The sequence below is a fragment of the Panthera tigris genome, chromosome D2 (assembly GCF_018350195.1).
Source record: "Panthera tigris isolate Pti1 chromosome D2, P.tigris_Pti1_mat1.1, whole genome shotgun sequence".
Lineage (NCBI taxonomy): Eukaryota > Metazoa > Chordata > Mammalia > Carnivora > Felidae > Panthera > Panthera tigris.
The window spans coordinates 43,419,744-43,442,754 of record NC_056670.1 but is presented as its reverse complement, the minus strand read 5'-3'; the positions used below and the strand labels follow the sequence as shown (position 1 = coordinate 43,442,754).

At 44.2% G+C, this 23,011-nt stretch overlaps 1 protein-coding gene across 1 annotated transcript in view; it reads left to right on the top strand.

Annotated features, from left to right (window-relative positions):
• GRID1 (glutamate ionotropic receptor delta type subunit 1) overlaps positions 1 to 23,011 on the top strand; it is a 534,516-nt gene that overhangs the window by 349,985 nt on the left and 161,520 nt on the right. The gene's annotated exons all lie outside the window — the stretch shown is intronic.

The following is a 23,011-nucleotide window of genomic DNA, read 5'->3' as shown; positions in this document are numbered from 1 at the left end:
CTCCACGGTTTATCTAGTGGTATGAACTAAACCCTAACCCTAAGAAGTCTGAGCTCCTAGGAATAATACTTCTCAGGCTGGGTAGCTGTACTTCGTAATTCACAGTCACAGTTGGTCAAGGCAGCACCAAGAGGCACCCAAATGGATCACAGGTTTCCTCTCTGCCCCCACCATGTAAATAGTGTTATACCACCTCCCCATAAGTGTGGTGTCTTCTCTTTTTGCTTGCTGGTCCTTGGACACAGAGAGTTAAAGAGAAAGAAAGTAAGCAAGAAAGGAAGGAAAAGGAAGGCATAGGGAGGGGAGGGTAGAAAAGAGGAGAGGAGAGGAGAGGAGAGGAGAGGAGAGGAGAGGAGAGGAGAGGAGAGGAGAGGAGAGGAGAGAGAAAAGAAAAGAAAAATCCGTATTTCTTGCTCTCCAGGGTACTGGATCAGATATTAATTTAGCCACTACCCCCCACCCCTTTTATGGTTAGGGTTCGCATGGTATATCTTTTTTAATCTTTGTATTTTTAATCTGTTTCTTTCTTTCTTTATTTTAATATGAAATTTATTGTCAAATTGGTTTCCATACAACACCCAATGCTCATCCCAACAGGTGCTCTCCTCAATATGTAAACACTTCTTTATTAGACAACATATTTGGCTTAAATTTATTCTAACAACCTTTACCTTTTATTTGTGTGTTTATTTTATTTGCATTTGCTGTAAGTATTTATATGGTTAGATCTAGGTCTAAACTTACTAGGTTTAGTAAGTGTAACTTACTAAATCTAAACTAAACTAGGTCCAAACTTACAAGTTTGCTGTTTGTCTATCTGTATCATCTGGATTTTTTTGTTGTTTCTCTGTTACTATCTTCTTTTGCATTATGTCTAGTATTTCATTTTATCTCCTCTATCGGTTTATTAGATATATGTCTTTAATTTTTACATTTATTTTTAATGCTTGTTATAGGATTTATAATAATCTTCATTTTATCACCTTCTACCCTCAAATAATATTGTACCAATTCATGTACAATGTAAGAACACTTGATAATACTTCCAGTTTCCACCATCCCATACTTTATTGTCATTAATTTTGTTTTTACTTACTTTTTAAAGCCACAGTTTACTGTTATTAATTTTGTTTTACGCATTCAAGTGTCTTTTAAAAATGAAAAAAATTAAAAATCACATATATGTATATATCGTTTCCTTCGCCCCTTATTGATCAGATAAATCAAAGATAAAATCTATTTATAGATCCACATTTCAATGTGATATGACTTTCCAGCAGCCTGAAGATTTTCCTGTAAAAGTTTTTGTTGGGAGTTTCATTGTTTGTAAATATGCTTTACTTTTTCTTATTTTTGGAGGGATTTTATTTTTGCCGCATAGAGAATTCTACTTTGATAATTAAAAAAAAAATTCGCCACTAAGAATTTTGCTTTATTATCTTCCGGCCTGTACTGGGATTGGTAAAACGTCTGCAGTAGCACTTTCATACGTTTTCCTATTCTAAATAGTATTTCTTTTTTCTATGGTTGATTTTTAAGATTTTCTCTTTCTTTTAGCGGTTGGATTATAATGTGCCTTGGTGGGACGTGTGTGTCTGTGTGTGTGTACGTGTGTGTGTGTGTGTGTGTGTGTGTGTGTGTGTGTGTTTACCCTGCTTGATTCTGTAAGGCTCTCCTCATCTGTCTCTTTCCTCTCAAGGATCATAGTTCTTCACTGCCTCTTGTCTGATATCTGAAATAGGTGTTGCATATTATTTAGTGCAACTTTTTAGTTATTTGTGTTGGAAGGGCTAATATGGTACTGATTACTCTGTTATGACTGGGATTAAGAGTACTTCTTATTAAAGTTTAAATGTTTTCCTTTGAAACTTAAGGTCTGAATCTATCAGAAAGTGATTTTTGTGCATAATACATCATGCCTCCTCTTCCCTCGTGACAAATTTCCATATATATGTGGATCTTTTTCTGGGCCTTCTATGCTGTTATGTTGGCCAGTTGGTCTATCCCTGTACTAATACTGAACTATCATAGTTTCTATGGCCTGATAATGAATCATATGAATTATACTATATTTTAAGTTGGGTCCTCTCCTTGAGTTCTTCAGAAATATCCTAGGCATTCTTAGCTCTTTATTCTTCTGAGTTCCTTGGAAAATATTGCTTTTCTGGTTAGAATTTCTTTACCTATGTAGATCAACTTAGGGATGATTGATATCTTCAGCATATTATGTCTGTCTTTCCTTCATCATGGGTTAAATATTCACTTTCTCAGTTCTTTAATGATGTTCAGTGATTTTTTTATAACTTTCTCCATATAGATCTTGTACATATTTTCATAGAATTATCTTGTAAGTGCTGTCCTTTAAATATATTTTTTTCTAATGGTTTGGTGCATAGACATGCAATTGACTTCAGATGGAATAGATTTTATAATCATTCTCCTTGCTAAATTCATCTGTTACAGCTAGTAATTTTTCTCAAGATTATTTTGTTTTATATATAAATGAATGTGTAGTCTAAAAATAATGACTCATTTCCTCATCAATAATACTTAAGTCTTTTTTTCTCTGTCTCTTATTGTATATTCTGTAATCTCTAGTATAATCTGGTAATAGTGAGCATCCTCTCATCCTTCTGATTTTAAAGTGATTGCTTTTCTGTTTTCCCATTAAAGTTGTGTTTATTAAAGGTACTTTGCAGATAGCTTTTATCAGATTAAAGAACTTTTCTTAATGTATCCTGATTGTCATCACGAGTAAGTATTGAGTATCATGGAAAGCTTTTTCTGCCTCTGTGAGGTGATGACATGGCTTTTTCCATCAGCTGTTCAGAATTTTGTTTCAGATATTTTTGTTTAGGTATTTTGCATCTGTGTTTATAAATGAGAAATGGCTTGGTGAAATTTTCTTGCACTATTTTTGTGTCTTTCGGGATCAGAATTATCTTGGATCAGGAGATGGGCTAGGTCTGTTCCCTCTTAGATCTTTTATAGAACTAGTGCTTTATACTCTCAACAATAGCCAAATTATGGAAAGAGCCTAAGTGTCCATCAACTGATGAATGGATAAAGAAATTGTGGTTTATATACACAATGGAGTACTACGTGGCAATGAGAAAGAATGAAATATGGCCCTTTGTAGCAACGTGGATGGAACTGGAGAGTGTGATGCTAAGTGAAATAAGCCATACAGAGAAAGACACATACCATATGCTTTCACTCTTATGTGGATCCTGAGAAACTTAACTTCCCTTCCCCATGGGGGAGGGGAAGAAAAAAGAAAGAGGTTAGAGTGGGAGAGAGCCAAAGCATAAGAGACTCTTAAAAACTGAGAACAAACTGAGGGTTGATGGGGGGTGGGAGGGAGGGGAGGGTGGGTGATGGGCATTGAGGAGGGCACCTTTTGGGATGAGCACTGGGTGTTGTATGGGAACCAATCTGACAATAAATTTCATATATTGAAAAAAAAAAGAACATGTGCTTTATAAATTTACTGTAAGTTGCCTATAAAACCGTCAAGAACTTATGTGTGGGAAAAATTTTACTGCTTTAAAAATTCTGAAAAAAAATTTCTGTAAGAGTTATAGAAACTTTCATGTATTATTTCTTCTTGGCTTATTTATGTGTTAGTTTTAACAAATGTTTTTTCAAATTTTTGTAAGTTATTCTCATAAAAGAGTTAATATTCTCATCTTTTTAATCTCTGCTATATTGGTAATTAGGTTACCCTTTCATTCATATTTTTTTAAGTTTATGTATTTATTTTGAGAGAGAGAGAGAGAGAGAGAGAGAGAGAGAGCAAGCATGAGAGAGGGAGAGAGCGAATCCCAAGCAGGCTCCACACTCAGTGCAGAGTCTGACGTGGGGCTTCATCTCATGACCCTGAGATCATGACCTGAGCTGAAATCCAGTCAGACACTCAACAAACTGAGCCACCCTGGCATCCCCATAATATTTTTTATGTGTACCTTTTCTCCCTCTCTTTCTTTTTCTTTAAAAATCAATAACACAAGAAGTGTATCTATTTTGTTATTCTTTTTTTAAAAAAATAACTTTCATCCTTGATTTGATTCTTTCTATTTTAACAAAACAAATAGCCCAGACTTTGTAGTCACATTCTGGCTATAGCAATTATTAGCTGTGTGGTCTTGTGTAAATTAATTAAGCTCTCTGTGCTTCAGTTTCCACCTTTTCCTAAAGAATATAGTTGTTATGAGGATTAGATGAGTTACTAAAATGTAAGACACTTAAAACAGTGTGTGGCAAATAGTTCTATAAAAATAATTTTTTAGTAAATAAATACACATATTTTGTTTTTTTCTGTTCTTACCTTTATGTCCTTTCTTATATGTTTTTGGGATTATTGTCATCTTCTTTCTAAATGTTCGGGTCTTTCTCTCTTTCAATATAAGAATTGGAAGCTATACATTTCCCTCATATTATCACTTGCTACATCCTATAAATTGTGTTATATGGTAGTGTTGGTGGTGATTATTTAGCGCTATATGGTTTTGAATTATCCACTGTGAGTTTTTTTTTTTATGATCTCTGAGTTATTTAGATGTACTTAACACACACACACACACACACGCACAGGAATATCTTATTTATGTTTTTATTATTAACTTATACTTTTGGTCAAAAATAATTTGTTCATGTTTAGTATGCACTGGTTTTTAAAAATATACCATTATGTATCTGAGCAGAATGTATATTTTTAAATTTTCCAGTGCGTAATTATATGTTTATTAAATTTTGCTGTTCACATCTACATTTTTGGTAATTATTTGGTCTACTTGACCAGTGATTGAAGTAGCTTCTTGGAAATTAATCACTATGTTGCTAGATTTTTACATTTCTCTTTGCAATTCTGTATATGTTCGCTTTATACATTTTGAGGCTAATTATTAGGTATATGTTTGTTTAGACATATCATATATCTTCTTGATTAAACTCTTCAACATTTTGTAGTGACTCTCTGTATTCTTTATGCTTTTTGCCTTAATGTTGGTTTAATTTTTTTTCTTAATTAGTACTGCTTGGTATATATTTTTTTCTCATCCTTTTTCTTTTAAGTTCTCTGTGTCCTTTAAAACACAATTTGTAAACAACCCACAGCGGATTTTCCCCCCAATCATTGTCTTTGAACTGAAAATAATATTTATTATGATTACTAAGAAATATGGATTTTTCTATTCTTTGAAGGTTTGATTTAAATTATTGACTTTTTCTGCCTTTCAGGGGTACCTGGGTGGCTCAGTTGGTTAAGTGTCCAACTTCGGCTCAGGTCATGATCTCACAGTTTGTGAGTTTAAGCCCTGCGTTGGGCTCTGTGCTGACAGCTCAAAGCCTGGAGCCTGCTTCAGATTCTGTGTCTCCCTCACTCTCTGCCCCTTCCCTGCTCGCACTTTTTCCCTCTCTCTCTCTCTCTCAAAAAAATAAATAAACATTAAAAAAATTAAAATGTCTTTTGCCTTTTCCCAAGTGATAAATATGTAGCTACTTTGTACTATTAGCTTTTCCCATTGCCCACATCATCTTGCTATTTTCTAGAATTTTCATTTTGGTTTCTTATGGATCTACTTTGTCCTTTTCTTTTGGGGGTGCTCTTATCCTTTTGAAATACAAAAGACAATTTTACAGGTATTTCTCTCCCCTACTTTATGAATCTCTTACAACATCTTCTAGATTTGTTCCTTTTCTTATTTGAGTACTTTCTCACAGAGTCTTTTTAAAATGTGCTTTTGTGCGACAAACCTAATGAAGCTTTGTAGGTCTGACAGTTATTTTATGGTATTTGAAAGGCAATTTGGCTGGATATAAAATTCGAGATTTAATGTCCCTTTGCTTCAAAGCCTTAAGAAATATTACTCCGTTGTCTCGTGAACCCAGCGTTGCTGCTGAGAAGTCTGATGTCGAATGGTTCTGATAGGTTATTTGCTCTTTCTTTGAGGAAACAGTTCAAATATTTTCCTTTGTTTTGGGTATCCTTAAATTTCATTACAATACCGATTCGTACGTTTTGTTACTTCCCTGTATCTTAACCATGTTGTGCTTTCAATTCAGGGCATTCAGGGTCTTTATTTAAGTCTTGAAAAATTTATCTCCAGACTTCCCTCATTATTTTCTCCTCCACCATGCCTCACCCCCTCACTCCTAGACTGCTTTTTTTTCCCGTTTCTTCCTTTGCTCTTCTCCTCTCCTTTTCTGTGGTGACCAGCATGGCCCAGGAAGGCCTCTACTACCATCCCACCCCTTGCATTCCGGTGTTCCAAATGAGGGCATTTAATATGGGTTTTGGTTTTTTGTTGTTGTTGTTTGTCTTTTGATATTCTACTTGCATGGCAGATGAAAGAGGCAAATTGGCATATAATTATCGGAAAGGCAGAGATTAAGACATATAAACTATTTGCTTCAGTTATTTCAGTGTTCAGTGTCATCGTTTTTCTACCATGATTTGCAAATCTTGATTTCTGGACTCCTGTTATCTCTTTCAGGTGGCTGGGTTATATGCTTGGAATTTTTCCAAGTATGTCACCTTTTGTTCATTTCTGAGCCTTTTATATCTGACAGTGCCCTCCTTAACCTATAATGTACTTCTTGTGTTCTTACACAAGCTGGAGACATTTACTTTTTTTTTGTTTGTAATGTAAAAAAGGGAAAATCTGAAATCAGATGCATTTTAGTCAACAGTATTTTTTTTTGTGAGAATTTATCGCAGCATATACTCTTTGTTCAATTAAAGTATTTTTTTTTACCAGAATGTGTCTAGATTTAATTGAAATGATTTCGTTTTGAGCCTTATAAATCCTTTTGATTTACCATCGATTCGTTTAAAATTCAAAAAGCATTTCTTTGTGTCTTCCTTGGTTTTGTTAACATTTGTGCATATTTGCTGGTTTGTGCATATATTCCCAAGAGTCTTCTGTAATTCTGGTATTGCTCCTCATTCTCTATCTTCCCCCTGCTTTTCACCCTAGCCCTTGTCACCTCTGTCTGTCACGTTGCCAGGGAAAGGAGGTGTCACTGCACCCATTCTATAGCTTCTTTGTCAATTCCAGTGTAGACTTGAACACGGGGATTAGAGGTTTGGTTTTATTTGCAAGCCTTCCCTCTTTTAATTCACCAACTCCCCTCTTGAGCTCAGCTTTTATATTTGTGTCTTTTCCTGTGACTTCTTCTCTTAGCTCGTTTTCTTCTTTTGGTTCTTTGTAACAGTTTCATAAAAAAAGAAATGTCCTCGGAATTATTTTGCAGCCATTGTTTACTATATTATACGTTGTTCTATCTATGGTCATTCTCCCTGGCACTTGACACAGATTACTTGGTAATCACCATGGTGCCTGCTGTAAGATGTTAAGATTCTTTCTGAAAGTGTCTTGGCCAAATGAGCTTTGCTGGTGGGGACTACGTTTCTTGGGATACAGTGTATCCTTGCCTGTTCCCTTTCTTCTCCACTTCTTGCCCTGTAGTTCTCTGGAAACTGTTTTCCCTGAATGAATTTAGAGCGTTTTCTGAAAATATGTTTCAGGGAACAGTAGTTCTTCCGAATGTGTGTAGATGTTAAGTGGAAAGTAAAAATGCCATGAATTCAAATGCATATAATAAATATTGAACAAAATATAAAAACAAGCAGGGGGACAAAACATAAGAGACTCTTAAAATACAGAGAAAATACGGAGAATAAACTGAGCGTTACTGGAGAGGTTTGGGTCAGGGGGTGGGCTAAATGGGTAAGGGGCATTAAGGAAGACACTTGTTGGGATGAGCACTGGGTGTTATACATAGGGGATGAATCACTGGAATCTATACCTGAAACCATTATTGTACTATGTGCTAACTAACTTGGATGTGAATTAAAAGGAAAAAAAGAAATCGAATGAAATAAACTCTAAAAGACTTTTTGGTAAATGGCTTCTGAGAGCCTTTGATGGCTGTGTAGCTCATTGGGATGGGGGCTAGATGAAGCTCTTTGAGATGCCCCTTGTAAGACTGATGTTCTACAGGACACTTTCTGGTTACCTTTGCTGTCACATGTTTGGGAAAATCTAGAAAATCATCTGGCCACCCAGGAGCAGGAAGCACACATGAAGGGAATTGATGCATACTATTCAAGTTAGTGTAGACCCTGGCTCCAATCTCAAGAGCAAGCAAAGAAGTGGATGTTAGAATATCCACTGATGATGTTTCAGAAAAGCGAGGCTGTCCTGTCTTTTGCAGAAAAGTATAGGCAGTCCACTGATTGTATTTCTCAATCCTTATCCATCAAACTTCTATTCAATGGAAATTTCCCCAATATTTACAATAAGATGAATTGACAGCATTGTCTTCATTTTTTTCTTTGAAAAATGTTTTAATGTTTATTTTTGAGAGAGAGAGACAGAATGCAAGCAAGGGAGGGGCAGAGAAAGAGGGAGATACAGAATTTTAAACAGGCTCCAGGTTCTGAGCTGTCTGCACAGAGCCCGAAGTGGGAGCTTGAACTCGTGAACCACGATATCATGACCTGAGCAGAAGTCAGATGCTCAACCGATTTTTTTAAAAATCATTTCTGTGTCTTCATAAATACTTTAGTTAGATTCTGGGGGAGAATGTGCCATCTGCCATTTTAAACCCAGAGACCTAGCTAAATAGTGCAAAAGGTTGGTAAATAATCCACACTGAACTTGTTATCTCTTTGGGGGCTGGGAAAGTAATCACTTGGAAGTGTGCCAGCTTCTGCTTCTCCATGAGTGCCTGACCTCAAGGGCACAGCTATGTGGCCTCATGATTACAGCAGGCAAATGCATGGTCTTATCTCTGGCTCAGCTGCTTTCAGAGCACCTGGCTCTATTGGCACCCAGTGTAAGTACTGGCTGCACCCCAGGTACTTGTTTAGAAGTAAAACCATGAACTTGTCACTACATCTGCATCAGAGGTGGTTGGGGGGGGAAGAACCGATACAGTTAGTAGATTACCTGAAAGCTCTTCACTGTATCAATCCTTTAGACATTCTAATGTTTATATTCTGAGGAAACAGACATGGAGCATGCCTCCTTTGTTGAGAGTCGCTTTCTTTCATGGACACCTATTTCGTGAAATATTTTTGGTGTGATGTCATTGGCTGTCGCTGAGGGACAGGGTTAGAAACATGCTTAAGACTTAAGGAAGTCAGGATTGACTTCTTTGTGCACATGAGCTTGAAAACTCTGTCTGACACACGTTTTCTCCGTAAACACTGACACACTGAGATTCAGTCTCCGGGATAGAAATAGCTATGCATGTCTTTGTCCTATGATATTATAAATTGTGTAAATGATTAGATTACTGATCATGTTAAGTGGTTAAAATGATGGGTGACAGAGTTGATATTCAAATCATTATGGCAGACTGGTGGAGGCTTAACCAAATAACCTCAGCAGGGGAGAATCTACAGCCTTCGTTTGGGTAAAAACAATCCACTGAAACACCTGTCCTGACAGAGAGATTAATACAGCATTTCCAAGAGTATGTTCTGAGCAACAGCACTTCAAGAAGATGCTTCCCAAAGGAAGGGGACTCTGGGGAAAGCTAAGTATGAGGAACGCTGTATGTTCAATCTATCTTATGATGATTCACAGCACACATTAGCATATTAAAAGTTTGTAGTAAAGAAATCTGTTTAATTTTCATCATGACCATTTTTTTTTCTTCCAAAGTTTATTTTTCACAGGACTTTCCTTGCTGTTGCTGCCATTACTATCCCCCACGCAGGATCCGGTACTGTTTGAGGGGTGCTCTGTAGAGTGCACTTTAGAAAATGCTGGGTTAAATCATTCAACCTAAGACCTGTGGGTTTTTCCTCATACCAGGGTCTGTCTCCTAAGATAATAATGCTCTTATGTTTCAATATACTCTTCCTTATCTTCCTGGAACTTTGTTTTCTTTGCAATAGCTGTAGTGGTTACCATCTATGGGGTGTCTAGGACATGTTACGCTTTGGGCAAAGATAATATCAATTAACTTTGATATTAAACCAAAACAAGAAGCCTGGAAGACGGAGCCCTGCAGAGACCACCTTGCACTGAGGTTGGAGAACAGCATGTGACAGCCAGCAGTCTAGAAGCAGGACTGGATTCCTTCATGCACATCTTCATTGACCTTCCAGGCCTGTGCTAGATTCTGTGAATAAAGTTATGAATAAAAGGTAGGGGTGGACTCCAAGGGCTTCACATCTGGAGTGGGGACAGATACATGAACACACAAGGGCCTGCCATGTAACAGGGGCTGGGGCAGAAGGCTCCAGAAGAGGAAGTGATTATTCGAGGTTCAGGAAAACTTGATTGAGGAGACCACACCTGAGTTGCTGGGTGGACGGGAGCTGCCGGGTGGTGGCAGGCTTAAGGACTCCCTGCAGAGGAAGCAGGGGCCATGGGTGTGCAGCTTGAAGCACACAGGTGTGTGTCAGAAAGTGCCATAGCTGCTGCTGCTGCTGGGGGCAGTGGGTTCAGGGTGGCCAGACACAGAACCCTTGAGGAAAGGAAGATGGAAGATGGAAAATGGGCCTAAAGAGGCTGCTAAGGGCCATCTTCGGGTGCTGACCTACAACAGGTGGGGGTGCACCCACTTTGTGCAAGGAACACTGGAGCTGGGAGCTAACATCTGGCACTTGCCAGATGCTTAATCTTGAGAAAGCTACTTAGAGATGTGGTAAAGACCCTTTTCTTCACTTATTAAATGGGGACTTTTAAAATAAGATGGTGGGCTTAGCCCAGCGCCTGTCATATTCTCTGAGTTCCATGCAGGTTACCTGTTATATAATATCTAGGTTTCACTGTAGAAAGATCACTTTGTGTGGTGAGGGGTTGGGAGAAGAGAGCCTGGAGGCATGAGGGAAGATGTGGAGGCCGAAATAGTCTAGAAGAGAGACGTTCATCCACCAAGGCTCTGGCAGAGATGCTGGAAAGCATTGAAGGGTTTGACGGAATCCAAGAAAGGAGATGGTTCTTGAGACTGCCTGGGAGGATTAGGTGACCTTTGATAATTAAGGCCTTACCTCCTAAAAGCACACATGTCCCTAGAAGTAGTCCTAGGACAGTATGTCTTAGAAACGAGGGGGAGTGTGCTCTGTGTTTTTCCAGAAGGAAGATATTATAGGAAGACAGTTTTCAACTAAAGGAAGTTTCTAACAGAGCTGTCAGAAGATAGGGGGCTGCCCTGTGAAGTAGTGAGTGTCCCATCACTGAGGGTATTCAAGTAGAGTCCAGATGCTATGAGGGGATTTCTGTTGCCAGTGGGATTTTTGGCTATTGGCCTCCAAAAGTCCATCCAATTCTAAGTTTCTGTAATTGTGAGCCTCTTCCAGATTCTGAGGTAGTCAGTGGTTCCTAAAACTAGTCATAAAGATGGAGACAGATTTAAGACCACACCGGACAAATAACAAGCAACACAGCATTTTCTTATCTGTCATGATGGAGGGTTCTGCATATTTGGATCCAGGCTGGGCAATCTCATATCCTTGATATTGGAAGCCTATTGGGAGCCTATTAATACCTGTATCAGGCCATGTGGGTGCTTGGTGGCAGGATGAGGTACCTGCTCACCATTTGTGGGATCGCAACCTCAGTGCGTGTTAGAGACCAGAGCCAGGTACGATGGGCTTTGCATACCATCTCCTTGATGCCCACATGGATGCCCTCCTTTGTGGAGTCTGAGCATCAGGCACACCATCCATCAACAGTTATCTTGTTTGAAGGTGGTAAAAAGAAAGGGGCCATATCAACAGCTTTCAGCAGGACTTGGTGGTGCCAGGGCTCCCAGAGACCTGGACATCTTGACCCATGGGGAACACCACTCTCCACGGGCAGCTCTCCTTCCTTCCTGCCGGGTGCCTGCCTTGAGTGGGAATGGGGTGGGGCGAGCGTGTGGTAGAGCCCGAGAAGCCATCTGATTAAATCTGAGCTGATCTGCAGCAGGGTCACTGTTGTGTTTTTGTTGGGCAAGGACCTGAATCGCCCTCTGCTCTGCTGGCCCGCTCTCTCAGGAGCCCTGCACTCTTGTGTGGTTTTCTTGGAAGGGACATCAGACCCAAGTCACTGGTGGCTCCCCCTGCAGAACTCTGGGGTGTTATTTCTGTCATGCCACGGGGATGTCATGCAGGAGAGGCTTCCACCTTCCACTGAGAAGGCCTGGGGTGGCCCTGCCTCGGAACCTGCCCCACGGATCTAGGTGCCCAGACAGAGCTTCAGCTGTCGCTCTATTTAGCCCATGCCAGGAGGAGGGCAGGGGGAGACTGGGGCCCGAGGCCTTCGGCAACTCTCAGCTTGGATCGTGAGCTGTATTCCAGAGTAATAAACCCTACCTCCTGCCAGAGAACAAATCATTTCAGCAAGAAAGAGGATTCTGGCTTTCAGTGTCTGATGACTTATTATGAAGTACAGCCAAGAGGAAAAATCATTTAAAAAATATTGAAAGGCACCTCGCCAGGGCTCCCTCCACTGGTGGAAATATCAATACAAGATTTATTTGAGGCCCCGGGTCCTGTGGCATCATCCGGAGACAGGGACAACACTGTCTGCATTTCAGAACTGACAGCTACAGCTTGTTTCTCCTGCGGCAGCCTTCAGGAACTTTGCACGTCAAGATGGCTCTCCGGTGGCACTGACAGTGGGGACATCATCGTCATGATCATCCAGCAGGCTGGGCCACAGTTCCAGTGGGGGCCGAGGTCCCAGGCCTGAGGAAGGAGGGTTTGGGGAAAGGTGTGCTCTGTGACTTGGCTGGAAGTAGACAGAGAGCTTTAGTTACAGCCTAGCCCATAAATGCACCTTTCTGCTCTCTGCCCCATGGCTGGGACCTCGCAGCTGCCCTCCCTCTGCAGCCCCTGCACTGGGGCCCAGGGTCTCCCAGGCTTCTCTTTCCAGAGCCCCACCATTTCCTTTCATCGTCTCTGTGGTTTTATAATCTCTCTTCCCTCTACTCTAGTCTTCCAGATTTCCTTTCCCTTTCAGAGACTGTGTTGTCTACAGTGTCTCTTAGACTGGAGAGAATATTTGTCTAAACTCTTTATCCTTGTATTTGTTTTTCCTCTCCCTGAAGGATAATCCCTAGTGGTGGATTTTACATTTTTATCGTCTGCTCTTTGAGATGTTCCTTTCTTCCCCACACCTACCCCTGCCTCCTCTGCCCATTTTGGGGGAAAATTCTGCTCATTTTTGATTCCTTCCTGGTTGTTGCCCCTCTTTGAGGGGCACCTGCTCCCTGTTAAGTGAGGCGAGGGATCGGGGTTGGGGTTGGGGGAGTTGGGGCAATGCTTGGGCTCCGTGGGAACTGGTGATGCCCTCTCACAGAGTTTGAGCTCACTTGGTGCAAGGTGTGTTTGTCTCAATAATTTTAAGCATTCAAAATTTGAAGGGGCTTTCAGAATATTGCCTTCAGATCTACGTTCTCCTTGTTATGACTTGAGCTCTTTGTCCTCGACTCCTTCGCTCCACCACATCTTGAAGCATGTCTCCTGGCTGGGACTGGGAGAGGCCGCAGCATGGCCTCTCCCCTGCCCAGCCCCCTGTTGTCCTGGGGTGGGGTGGGGGGGCCTGACCTGGCCTCTTAGGTGACATTGCTCGCTTCTTCCATGGGCTCCCTGCAACACTCATGTGGGGACACCTGTGTTCTGCTCTTTAGCGTCTGTCATTTCACCCGAGTGCCACCGCCCAGCAGGTGTGCTCCAGTTACCTTGGGGTGAGCATCCCTCATCGTCTCTGGGAAAGGCAGAGTTCAGAGGAAAGCAGACTATGGAGGCAATAGAGTGTGTCCCACCCCCACCCTCCACCAGGCCCACAGAAAGACCAGAGCCACAGGCGATGAGCCTCTCATCCCTGCTTGGAAAGTGCCGGAATGTGGCTAGCTGGCCTCTCAGAGGGCTTCTCTAACAGTAGAGTGAGAGCTGAGGGGCAGAAAACTCTGCGCAGGCCGTGATGAGGGCTTGGTCAGGGCAGTAGGTGGGGGGAAGGGAGGAAGGGTTTGAGGAGGAGGAATGACAAGCCAGAGATCCTTAGGACAACAAGGTGCCTGACTCTGTAAAAGCCTCATGTCTTTCAGCAGCCACCTCCATTGTCAGCCTCTGGGTGTCTATTCATCGAGTAGGGTGGTGTCTATCCCCTTGTGGCCTGATCAAGCCAGAAGGCAGGTTGGACTAAGCACCTGGCCACTTCCTCCAAGGCATCTTCTGGTCTGACCCAGTGTGTGGACCCACTTAAGCCAGTGACTCCAATGTGTCCTGGTACTCTTCCTGATGGGGCTTGAACCATCTCCACCTTATCTCACCTGCTGCCCTCCTCTCTGCCCCACTAGCCCCATTCTCTGTGACTGCTAACTTTTGGCCAGTTCCTAATCTCCCCTGTAATTCCTCTGTCTTGCTGTCCCCCCACAGACCTAGACCTTGTTTGTTTCTTGCCAGTTTCCCTTTGTCAGGGCCTGAAATGGCCCCTGAGTGTTGAACTAGGTCCCTTGAGGACAATTGCCTGGTGACAAAGTGCTGCTGCTTGGCGGAGTGTCATCTCATTTAATCATTCTGCTGCTCAATCTGTATTTATTGAGTTCCTGATATCTGACAGTCATGGGGTTAGGTGCTAGAGAAATGGCAGGGGACAAAAGGAGACGTGGCCTTGCCCTCCCACATTTAGAGGCTGGTCCTTACCCCATCCGGTAGATGTTTCTTGTGATACTTTAAGTGCTGTGCCTGGGGGGTGAGAGGGGGACAGGGTGCTACAGAACATACAACAGTGGTCCCAGCCCAGCTTGGGGGGGGGGTGGCATCAAGAAAAGCTTTTGGACAAAGTAACATCTAAGCCAGGAGTCCTGGAGCTGATCCAGGCAAGGTTGTGGAAGAGGGAGAGGCCTACCTGCAGGTGGTGGAGCAGGTGTGACTGCCTGAGAGGCACCAGAAGGGGGGATGCTGCCATCGTGGAACCGAGGCTCCTCGGGGTGGTTGGAGCAGGAGAGCAGCAGGCCCAAACCGCTCGGCTGCTTGTAAACCACACTTGTGCACTTGGACTGTATTCCCAGGGTAGAGGGAGGCTTTGCATGTGAAGAGCTCCCTCTGCCACAGCGTGGGGATGTTGAGGACTGGCTGAGGCTGGGGCCTGGGCTGCTGCTGCTCCTCTGCTGTGAACCCCTGCCAGCTGGCTTGAGAGGCACCGAAATCGCATGGGTGCCTCCGTGACTGTCACCCCGTGGGCAGGTCTGAAGTCAGCCCAAACCTCCCTCTCTGTTGTGAAACTTGAGGGTGCTTGCTGCTTTAACCTTGGCAATGGAATCCATAAGGCCGTGCTTAGAGGTCATCACCTGAAACCTACCTGTGCAGCCAGGTGAGGTATTGGATACCAGGTGCCACACTTCATCCTGGCCACTGCACCAGGAGCTGTGAAACCTTCTCTTCACCCTCAGAGACCGTCTTTGTCCCCAAGCCCCATTTTCCAGGCCAGGGAGAGATGCGACGCCCAATTATTCCTCTGGATTTGCTGTGCTGCCAGTCCCTGTGGGCTGCCCATCACTCTGGGCTACATTGGCATCTTCCCCAGACCCTTGGGGCTGGTCTCAGCCTGCACACTAGTGGCAGGGCCCTGCTGAGTGTCGGCTTTGGCAGGTGTCTTGGTCCCAGAGCCAGCTCTGTGGCTCCTGCTTACATAGCCAGAATCCTGAAATTCGAAAATAGATCATAGACATGTGGATGACCTAAATCCAAGTGGAGTGGGGCACCCTGGGGGGAAGACAGAGCTTATTTATTTATTTATATTTATTTATTTATATCCTGCCTCATGCCAAAAACGGATTAGTGGCAGCTTACAGAAATATTCATGTACAACTGGAAGTTGGTTTTTCGCCCCCATAATCAAGAAATGGGGGAAATCAGGGCAAAGAGAAATGAGGGCAGGGATGCGAGATGAAGCCAGCTGAAAACTTAGAATACAAAACGCATGCGCCCACTCTGCCTGCCACCTCCCACATTCTCTAGCCCAGTTGTATTTCCCAGGCAAGTCCTGACTTGAGCTGAAGCCTTTAAAGCTGCCCAAACCCTCTCAGATGGTGCAGTTATTAGAGGTCAGCTGCAGATACTTCTTATGTACCTGGGAGCCTGCTACTAACCACACTGAAGAAGGAAACAAGTTCCAGTCAGAGTACCAGGGTGTTTGTTCTATGGCAAAAACAAATCAGGTATCCCAGGAAGTGATGAGCTTTCCCAGATAGTCGGGACTGAAGACATCTTCAATTGATGATTTATATTTAGAAACATTTAGTGTTTGCCTTCCATCAGAGAATAAATTCATGTGACCAGCCAGCAAATTGTCATTGGCCCTCCTCTGGTCCAGCCACTGTGTCAGGTGCTGCAGAGAGGACATCAGGGAGACAGACCATAGCAAGAACACCCTAAACATAAGAATTAAAGGTTGTGATAAATGCTAAGAAGGAAACAGGAGGAGTTCTGATGGAGACAGAACTGATGGGACAGTTCTGATGGGGCAGGCTGTGCTCCCACTGGTGCTCTGCTGGGTTGTTTCTGAAGATGTAGTATACAAATGGAAGCCTAAACATTGAGTGGATGAAATCCACATAAAGAGTCTTGGGAACTATGTTGCTGGCAGAGGAAAGGAAGAGACAAAGGCACCAAGGTGTGACAAATCTTGAGAGTTCTAGGGATTGATGGAAGTTGGATGGCTTCTATGATGTCTTTGGCTTCGCAACTTCTGTTTCTACCCAAGGGCTCCAGGGACTTCTGCCTGAGAGCCTGACTTTGAGACTAGTCCAGTTGAGAGTCTGGGTCCTCTTGGAGGCATGAGGGGCTCAGGAGGATTCGATGGTTCTGCCTCTTAAAGCAGAGGGAGCTCATCTGGCTGGGTGGATGCCGGGGTAAGGCAGCTATATTTCAACAGAGGGACTTCATCTTCTCTGGTCATGATTGCCCTCCCCGCCTCCACCTCATGAGAAGAGCAAAGTGCTGGCATAGGAGCCTGCATTCCTGAGGGGGCTCTTAAGGATTTGGGGATAAGGATTTGAGTAGAGAACCAAGGCCACGGGGGTCAAACTCAGCAGTATATTTAGGACATGGAGGAAAGTGACTGACCTTGCCTTGTTCCTCCTACTAGTGAGATCTGATCATGGGCATTACATGGTACAGAAGGACCCACATCAGACTTACCTTATCAGATATTAGCTTTGAGAGAGGCCAACAGGGACATCAGGAGAATGTGGAGGGCAACCAGAGAGGCTACCTTGGGTGGGGTCTGTTCCATGGGAGGCAGGGTTCCAAGATTTTCCACTATGCAGTTATCCTTCTGAGGCTCTATATCACTGCGGATGCTCCTGGGTCAAGGTTGGTTGAATGTGTTGGAAATGCTAGCCTAAAGATGTGTGACAGTGGGAAATAGGGATGGGAGCTTGGTTGGTGAGGTGATGTGGCAGCATTGCCAATGCTCTCAGTTCATGGCTATATCAGTACTTTGTTTTTCTATTCAGAGGGCAGGGGCCAACAGGCAAAACACCGAGCCTGAAAAACTGGCCTGGTAGCCACTTGCAGATTCTCAGAAAAGCGTTTAAATTGGATTCAAGTTTTCTTAGTGAACATAAGGAGCAGAGATGATGAGCAACACAAGCCAAGCTGTACAAGCCCCATGTCAAGCCTAGGGTTTCCACCCTTACCGGGTAAGAGGAGGCCATATAGAATCTCAGACCTCCTAGTTTACTTACATTGACGAAGACTGTGTCTCCAGGCCTTATGATAAGCCTGACATAGCCAAGAGTTTCCAGTGCTTTCAGACTCCGTTCAAATGTGTTATTTCCGCAGAGCGAATGGGAGTCATCCTCCTTCCTTCCTGACTTGCTGGGCCCAGTGCACCATATAGCACTGTACTCATATCACTGTCTGTCAGTGCACCGTATAGTCCTGCACTGAGCACTTTCTGCCTCTGGCCAGACTCACTGAGCCTCCCTACCCCTGACTGCATTCCATAAGGAAAGTTTCCCCCCAACAGAGAAGAAGTAAATGAAGAAAGTTAAAGGCTGGGAAGATTCTAGACATTAATACTTTCTTATTTTTTTTTTCATTCATTCATCAACTCTTAATTGGAGTCTACCATGTGTCAGACACTCTGCTAAGTGGTAATTAAAAGGCAAAATAACGGTTTTTTTGCATGAAGTTTATAGCCTTCTGAGGGTGACCGATGAGTAAGCAGATACTTATGATGTGATGAGCATTTTGCAGGCGTAGTTGGAGATGAGGGCAGAGAGTGTAACCAGTAGCAAACCCTGGGCAGTGATTTTGGAATGGATTCTGTGAGCGATAGATCCCCTTCTCAGATCCAGGGGCAGAAATATCATGCATGGGAAGGAATTCTGGGGGGCCCTCAGCTGATGCGTGTCAGAAGGCAGAGCATCAGAAAGTGTTGGGCCTTGGGGCACCTGGGTTGCTCAATGGGTTAAGGGTCCAACTTTGGCTCGGCTCAGGTCATGATCTCACGGTTCACAAGTTTGACCCCTGTGTCAGACTCTGTGCTGACAGCTCGGAGCCTGGAGCCCACTTCAGATTCTGTGTCTCCCTCTCTGTCTGCCACTCCCCTGCTCACACCCCGGTTCTCTTTCTCTCTCAAAAATAAAACATTAAAAAAAATAAAGTGTTGGGCCTTGGCAGTAGACACACCTACTGAGGCTGGCCAAAGGATGGTCTGACCTGGGAGATGGCGGGGGTCCAGCAGGTGGGGCAGTACGCTTGGCTGGGCATATGCCTGTTTCAGACAAATGGGTGGCCCTGAGTGTCCAAGTAGTGGTAAGTGTCACTGAAGCTAGGCAGGCTCTGGGAAGAGAAATAGGGTTGGTTGGGTAGGAGATACCCATGACATCAGCTCCCAGTTATCCTGACCCAGGACTCAAAATAGGGCTGTAATTCCTATAGGACAGATGAATGAGAGGGAACACTGGAGGCCAGCACCAAGGTGGATACCCAATCCATGAATAAGCCAGGAGCTGCTCAGGTGGTAGCCTTACCCACAGGACCTTTTATGAATGGGGTACAGGTGGACAGCAGAGCCATTACTCAGAGGACAATGCAGATTTCATGGCCAAGGCAACCATTGGCTGTGTTCTTCCACCCAAGGTCAGCATTGTTCAGGTCAGGAGGCCAGACTGGCCCTGAGGATGACAGTCCCAGTAGATTCAATGGGGACAGGAGTGGCTGGGACAGGGGAAGGAGCAGTCACATTTACCAGACCCTTCTCCTCGCGAGGCATAGTCTGTCCTAGACATTGTATTTCTGTGATCTCACTACAACGTTGCATGAATGGGAATGGTCTCTGCATCCACCAAGAAGGACAGCAAGGCTCAGAGAGAGTCTAAGTCACTTGACAGTATCTCAGTCATCCTTGGTAGGTCTTGTGCTCTAGACAGACCTCTGTAGCCCTGATGGGAGATGGCAGACTGGAGCTGGGAGGACTCAGTCCCCGATTGCACTAGATCATGGTGCGAAGCCCAGCCATCACTCTGCCCCTCACATGGACTGCAGGGTTGGCTACGTGTGACCCCTAGGCAGCCTGGCAAGAGGACTCATTCTCTAATGGCTCATTTATTTCCACGTTAAAAGCTTCTCCCTCCCACTGCCCCTCCTCAGCCTCCCTGCCCTTTGCAGCCTGGGCCCTGGGAGGCTGTAGTGACATCCAACGCTCACAGCAGGTTTATCGCCCTCTGCACAAATCTCCTTCATATCAGCCGGGTCCTGGTGGGGGGTGGGCGTGCTAATCTAATCGGCCCTTTCCCCCTCTGTAATTACTGTAATCTATAACAATAATTACAGTCCATTTTATTTTAGTGCCACTTATCTAAATGTGGATGTGCACCACTGAGATTGCCAATAGAAATAAGCCCCTGGGTGAGGTGGGAGAGTGGGGAGGGATGAAGGGGAGAAGCCTGCCTCACAGCTCGTGGAGACTACCTTTGCCTTTTTGAGCTCCTTGCTACCTTTCCAGGACGCCCCCACTTTCTTCTGGAGTCCAGCGTACCTGCAGATGGGTGGCCCAATGAGCCATTGGGAAAGAGGCAGGACTGTCACATCAACTCTAGGCGTGACTCCCCAGGCACAGGGTCCTTTTGGACGTGAGAGCCAGAGTTACCACTGGCTCCAGCTCCCAGGAGGTGGCCACTGTAGTCTGGTTGCGAAGTCCTCCGAGGATGGGGATGCCCTCCTCTACTCCCAGTTTCTCAAATGCCTAACGTGATGTCTGGCACATGGTAGGTGCCTAATGAGTGCTTGGCAAATGACATAAAAGCAGTATTAAAAAAATGTTATGCCACTTAGTCTGGCCATTGATCTGGGCAGCTTTCTATCTGTGAGTTGGGATTCACTGCCTGTGCATTTTTGGAAAGATGATTGCTTGGTGGAAAAACTTATGAAAAACATTTCATTTTATCTAGCATTATGTAGTTGGGCCAGAAATTGTGTGTGTGTGTGTGTGTGTGTGTGTGTGTGTGTGAGCATGTGAGTATGGTGTGTTGTATGTGTATGTGTGCACTTGTTTGATGTACCTTGGTGGCTATTTTTCCTTTTCCTCCCATTGAAAGGGAGCTAATGTTCTGTCTTCAATCTTATCCTGAGCCAGACAAATTTCCCAGGGCAATTCCAGGGTTTGGAAGTCTGGGGATGATGCTGGTCGTGGTGGTAGAGTCGAGTGCCAACCATTTATTACTGGAGACTTTGCCGTTAAGTCCAATGGAGCTGCTTCTCTGGATGCACAGGCCACCAGAAACAGGGAAAAAGGAAGTCACCAGCTTTGTCCTCAAGGACTGGTGGAGACAGATTTCTTTCCACTTGCAAGCCTCAGACTCTGGAGGTCATGCTTCTATCAATATGTAAAAATGGCTGAGTCCTCATCCAGGCTGTGGTGGCAACCCCATCCCTCCCCCTGTCCACACTGGGAGCTCTGGGCCTCTCAGGGAAGCTTGCTTTGCTCCCCGTCACTGTCTTTCTCCTCTCTTCCCCACATCCGTGGATTCATCTCATGCTCATTCGATGTCCTACTGTGCATTTCTTTCCTTGGGGTTTCTCTGAACCACTGTGGAACCAGACTCTTATCCTTTGAGGTACAGAAGTGACCCGAACACAGGGCTGTTGCATTAGCAGAGTTTCAGTAAAGGTTTGGGGGTGTGCTGAGACCAGCATAGGGCATTGCCTACCTGAATATTTAGCCTTAGCATTTAAAAGCTTCTCCACCCTTGGGGTGCCTGGGTGGCTCAGTTAGTTAAGTGTCTGACTTCAGCTCAGGTCATAATCTCACTGTTTATGAGTTCGGGCCCCACGTCAGGCTCTGTGCTGACAGCTCAGAGCCTGGAGCCTGCTTTGGCTTCTGTGTCTCCCTCTCTCTCTGCCCCTCCCCTGCTCATGCTTTTTGTCTCTCTCTCTCTCTCAAAAATAAATAAATATTAAAAAAATTTAAAAATAAAAAATAAAAGCTCCTCCACCCTTGTCAAGTTTCTCATTCGTATAAAATCCACAATGGGTGTTCCTGATCACTATCATGTGTGTATGTGTATACACGTGTGCTCTTGCATGTGAGTGTCGGAGACAGAATGTGATTGGCCTCAGACTGAACAGCTTGTCCCAAAGCAATGCTTGCAGGGCAAGAGTGTCCTGTCTGCAGATGGAGGTGAGCACAAGAATCTCCGTGGAGAATTGTTGTCAGGCTTGGAAGTATTACCTGTCATATCTCACTGAGCAGAACTCAGTCACATGGCCATGCTAAAATGGAAGTGAGGCTGGAATGCAGTCCAACTGTGTGTTCAGAGAGAAAAGAATTTGGTAGTCAGTTACAACAGTGCCACCATCCGCCCTTCTGGTCACCATATAATATTTCATCTTTCTTCCCTCTTATAGCACGTACTCACTCCATCATCAAAAATGGCACTCAGGTCCCATCCAGTCTCTGGATCAGGTCCAAAGGACAGGGATTCTGGATTCCATTAGTTTATGATGAGGATCCTTGTGGTGCTGTGCCTTAGGCACTAAAACAAGCCAGCCCGTACCTCTGATTGTCTGCAGCCCTCTCCCCCAAACCCTCATCCATAGTCCTGGAATTGGGACAATATGAATGTGATAAACACTCCCACTTAGGAGGAGGAAGAAAAGGAGCCATATAGCAGTCATCTGGAGCTACGCTGAATCCCCAGGGCAGCCCCGTGAGTTCTTTTGCCCTGGCAGTAGACAAAGCTCCTCAGTCAGAGTCCAGTTCTGCTCTCTGGGGGAACTTCCTGATTCATGTCCTCTGCGGCTCCTGACTCTCTCTCTAGAGGTTTGTCCTTTACCCATCAACCTCCATGGCCACATCCAAGGTGGGTGCTGAGGAGTATGCGTGTATGATTAGGGGCTTGAGGATCAGTTTATATAAACCAATGATCAGAGCTTGTGTTTGATGTATATACATATATTACTAGATAAGCTTGAACCCCGCTATTGAGACGAGAGTCAAACGTTCTTTAACATGGAGCTGACATGCTTTTAACATCTTGAACTGGGAGATTCCTGGTCGAGCAATAAGCCGTCCAAAAGAGTTCTTCTAAGACAAGGTCCACATTTCTTCAACTTCCCTAAAATCTACGTTTACTTTCTTTGCGACGTGTTCCCCAGCTCTTTTTCATCTGTAGCAGATTTTAGTGAACGTTTGATATGATGGAGGGCAGTTACATCACAGACCCTACGCAGGAAACCACCCAGAAATTAAACATTGCATCCTCTTGTCCTTAACAGGCCCACATCTACCCTGCCATGTCAGGGGCACCCCAATTTGAACGAGCCAACCTCTTCCACATAACATGGTCTCCTCATGTGTTCTGGTCTGGCTATCCTTTCTCAAAGGCTGCACTTCTCTGGGTGCTCTTGTGGGGGGTTATTTTGGCTCAAGCAAGTGTCTGGTGACGATGACTATATTTTTTCAGAGTAAAAGAATTCTGGTCATGTTAGATGAAATCAGTCCCTGATTGCCCAAGTGCCTGTGCACGGAAGCTGACTCCCAGTAGTTTCCTG